The 4829-nt window shown below is 34.5% G+C and overlaps 1 pseudogene; it reads left to right on the forward strand.

Annotated features, from left to right (window-relative positions):
- The first annotated feature begins 2267 nt into the window (after positions 1–2267).
- On the forward strand, positions 2268–4591 carry LOC150036867 (uncharacterized; annotated as a pseudogene).
- Positions 4592–4829: the final 238 nt, after the last annotated feature.

Below are 4829 nucleotides of genomic sequence, written 5' to 3' on the forward strand. Positions count from 1 at the left end.
GTCTCCACATGAACAACTTTGAGATCATGTCGTTTGTATCAATATACAAAGCGGGTCATATCCATAGTGTTCCCAGAATAAGGTACCCCAACTCTATCCATATACTTATAGACCGTTTTGGCTATATACTCAAACTTGATCCTCTCTTATGTCTCCACATAAAGTTTAAATATCCAGGTTATAGCCAAGGGTTTGTTAGTTTATTGGATTTAGGAATCTATAAATGTAATTTACATATTCAATAACAACTTTATTGGAAAAAAAAAATCTCAATAACATCTTTATTATGAATAGAATATGTTTAAAGTTTACAAACTGTGAGTTTTAGGACATATAACCCAACAAACTCCCACTTGTACTGAAACTCTAGTTGGTTTAAATATATACAAATATACAATATTGAGTATATAAGAATAAATATAATAAACTAAAACATCTATATACCCATGAATTCTCCCACTTGCCCTAAACTTATGAAGCTCATAGTCCTAGTCCGACTAAGTGACCCTCAAACACTTTAGTCGTTAGGGTCTTCATAAATGAATAAGCTAAATTGTCTTTTGAGGCTGTCTGCGTGACGATCACTTCTCCTCGATGTAATAACTCCCAGGTGAGATGGTACTTGCACTCGATGTGCTTTTCACACTTATGGCTTCTTGATTCTTTTGAGTTTGCAACTGCTCAACTGTTATCATAATAGAGAGTAATTGACAGATGCATATTTGGAACCACTTCAAAATCAATCAAGAACTTTCTAAGCCATACTGTTTCTTTGGTTGCTTCACATGTAGTTTCATATTCTCCTTCCCTGGTGGAGTCAGCAATACAACTTTGCTTAATCTCTACTATAGCTCCTCCATTTAGAGTTAATACTGATCCCGAAGTAGATTTCCTAGAATCCACATCTACTACAAGAAAAACCACCTTTCTTGATGTTTGCAATTTTAAATACTTGACATTTTTATGAAAAAAATGTCAAGAAATAGGTGATTTTAAAGAAAAAACGTCAAGAATTGATTTTGAAAAGAAGGGGTTGTGCATTTTTCTTGGAAAATATAGTACTTGACGTTTTAAAAATGTCAAGTTCAATTAATGGATCCTTGACATTTTAAAAACGTAAAAAATTGAGAATATACAGGGTAGCATAGCGTTGCAACGCTACGTATTTTGACGGAAAAATGAAAAACGCGTACGCAGCGTTGCAACGCTACAGGCTTTGACGGAAAAATTGTGCACTCTTCAACAGCATTGCAATGCTCTTTTAGTAGCATTGCAACACTCTTTTAGTAGCGTTGCAATCCTATCAGACAGGTTTAAAAGAAATTCCAGTAGATTTAGTCGATTTTATTTGCAATACACCCGAAATCTTCTTGGTTTTTCACTTCCCTTTGATGCATCTTTGTTATTCCATCAATCTTGAAGAGATTCTTCATTGAGGTAAGTAGATTTAAGGCATGAACTTTCGAAGTTAGGGCTTAATCTTGATTTTCTTTTTTAGATAGGGTTTAATTCTTGATTTTCTTTGTTTGATTAGGCTTAATCTTGATTTTCTTGTTTAGATTAGGCTTAATCTTGTTTAGATTAGGTTTAATTCTTGATTTTCTTCGTTTGAGGCATGAAGTTTCAAAGGGCTTGATTTTCTTGGTTTGAGGCATGAACTTTCAAAGTTAGGGCTTGATTTTTTTGGTTTGAGACTTGAACTTTCAAAGTTAGGGTTTAATCTCTCATATATGTTCTTGAATCTCATAATAAAATCTTGTTTCATATTTTTCTTGAATGAGATTGAATTTCAGAGAACTTGCGAAAGTTGGGATTATCACTTTAATTCAATGCTTTGCCAAAGTTAGGGCTTTAATTTTAAAGAACTTACAAGAACTTGCCACTTTTCTTTAATTAAATGCTTGCCAAAGTTAAATATGTCGATGTGTCTAATTTGTTAGGGCCTTATGAACTAAGTAATGCTTTGCCAAATTTGGGTTCAATTTTTAGTTATTGGAATTAATATATGTTTAGCACATTAGCGCACGTGCACACCTTGGGTTCAATTTTTTTAGGTTTGATTACACCTTGAGTTCAATTTTTTCAGATGTGTTTGTCTTTGTTCTCTAATTTTCCTTAAGGTTCTCTAATTTGTCTTACTTTCTTGAGGTTGGAATATTATAGAGTTAGAATGACAAGTTGTATGTATTGGAAACTTGTTTGTTTTCCACAACTTGTGTTTTTGAAGTTAACATTGTTTATTCTCTTTTCTTACTAGATTTACAATCATGGATAAATCATGGATGCACAAGAGTAGATTATCCAAAGATTATGAATTGGGTGTGAAAAACTTCATAAAACTTGGATTTTCTAATACAAATAGCTCCTATATTCGTTTTCCTTGTTTGAAATGTGGGAATTGTGAAAAGCATAGTAACAAGGATATTAGAGATAATTTATATGTCAATGGGATTGATGAAAGTTATAAGATTTGGTTTTGGCATGGGGAAAAACTTCCTAAATCATCATTTTGTGGAGAATCTTCTAATTTGACACCTATGTGTATGAAGAGACTAATGTTGGAAGTTTAAAAGAAATGGTTGAAGTTGCTCATGAGGAATATTCAAGAGATCCGAATGGATTTGAGAAGTTGCTTAATGATGCTGAAAAACCATTATACGAAGGGTGCAAAAAATACACTAAGTTGTCTACATTAGTCAAATTGTATAATTTAAAAGTTAGATATGGATGGAGTGATACTAGTTTTTTAGAACTACTCAAAACCTTAAAGGAAATTTTGTCCACTAGCAATGAGCTCCCAAATTCAATGTATGAAGCAAAGAAAACTTTAGGTGCACTAGGAATGGAATATGAGAAGATTCATGCATGCTCTAATGATTGTTGTTTGTATAGAAAAGAATATGCAGATGCAATTGAATGTCCTGAATATGGTGAATCAAGGTGGAAAAATGGGAAGGATACAAAATGTGGGAAAAAAACAAACACCTTCAAAAGTGATATGGTACTTTCCACCAATTTCACGATTCAAAAGGCTTTTTAGAAGTATTGATTGTGCTAAAAACTTGACTTGGCATGTTGATGAAAGAATTGTAGATGGTAAGTTATAACATCCAGTAGACTCTCCAGCTTGGAAGTTAAAAGACTCTAAATGGCCAGACTTCGGTTTTGAACCTAGGAATCATTGTTTAGCATTTTCAGCCGATGGATTAAATCCACATGGTGAAATAAGTTCTAAATATAATTGTTGGCCTGTAGTGATGGTTATTTATAATATTCCACCATGGTTGTGTATGAAAAGAAAGTACATGACACTATCAATGTTGATTTCCAGGGGACGAGATTGACACATACTTAGCACCACTAGTGCTTATCGAGAAGAACTATTCAGCTTAAGGTCAGTTTTGTTGTGGACAATCAACGATTTTTCTGCATATGGTAACCTAAGTGGATGTTGTGTGAAAAGGTATAAGGCATGTCCAATTTGTGGAGAGAATACGTTTTTTTATAAGATTGAAATATGGGGGAAAATGGCATACCTTGGACATTGAAGTTTTCTAGCACGAAATCATCCGTACCGGCATAAAAAGTCGTTTAACGGTAAAAAAAGAACTTGGTACAATTCTAGAACCACTGTCTGGGGAGGCTATATATTTAAAAATCAAAGATTTAGAATTTCCTAAAGGAAAGAAGAACAATAAAAAACAAACCACGAAAAGAAGTTCAAAGATCTGTTCTCTTCTTTTTTTTTCAGCTGCCATACTGGAAAGACCTTCATATCATGCATTGTTTAGATGTGATGCACATTGAAAAAAAATGTTTGCATGAATACCTTAGGTACGCTTCTTGATATTCCAGGGAAAAGTAAGGATGGATTGAATACTAGACATGATTTAGTTCATTTAAAAATTCGACAAGAGCTTGCACCTGTTAGTAGTAACAAAAAAAATTTCATTCCTTTTGCGTGTTATACTCTTAAAAAGGAAGAAAAATGTTATGTTTTAAAGACATTGTCAGGAATAAAGGTTCTTGAAGGTTACACTTGGAATGTTAAAAACCTTGTGTCGATGACAAATTTCACTACAAGAATTTTGGGCTTTAATATTGGTTGAAAAAAGTGAAATCAGATGTATAATGTCGGTTTTAACAAAAAAATGGATCTTTAATGTCGGTTTTAAACCGACATTGAAGATGGGCTACAATGTCGGTTTAAAATCGACATTAAAGGCCTACATTTATTTTTCTTTTACTTTGCATCTTTTTCATTTCATATCAAATCTTCTCTCTCCTTTCACATCTCTCTTACCAAACCCTCTCTTCTTCTTAACTTGGCCGTGCGAATCACTCCGATCGTTGTTGTCACTGGCGTTGCTTGGATCTTTGTCTTTGTGGGCGTTCTTCCGGTGGTTGGTCATCATTGTGGGCATTCTTCCAGTGTTTGGTTGTGGTCGTTGGCGTTCTTCTGGTGGTTCGATCTATAGATTTGGGTCATCATCCGATCCAACTTGTTTTGGTCTTCGTCACCGGCATGGTGGAGTTCATCGTTCGTAGATTCTGTCAGTGGTGGAGTTCTCTCTTCTCCTTGGATCTGTAGATTCCGATGGGTCACTCGTCGTCTGTCCAGCTTGTTCTAGTCGTGAAGGTGAGTTGCTGGCGTTGGATCTATAGATTTAGTTGTGGATTTTTTCGATCCGATCGTTTATTTGCCCGATCTACTCGTGGGTCTTCCGATCTGGTCGTCGACGTTGTACTTTTCAAAGGAAACGACTATGTGACTGCCAAAGGAAACAACTCAAACCTCCATTTATATGAAGGTTCAGTTAACTCAACTA

The sequence above is a fragment of the Benincasa hispida genome, chromosome 4 (genome assembly GCF_027475165.1).
Source record: "Benincasa hispida cultivar pf3 chromosome 4, pf3_genome.v1.1, whole genome shotgun sequence".
NCBI classification, from domain to species: Eukaryota; Viridiplantae; Streptophyta; class Magnoliopsida; order Cucurbitales; family Cucurbitaceae; genus Benincasa; species Benincasa hispida.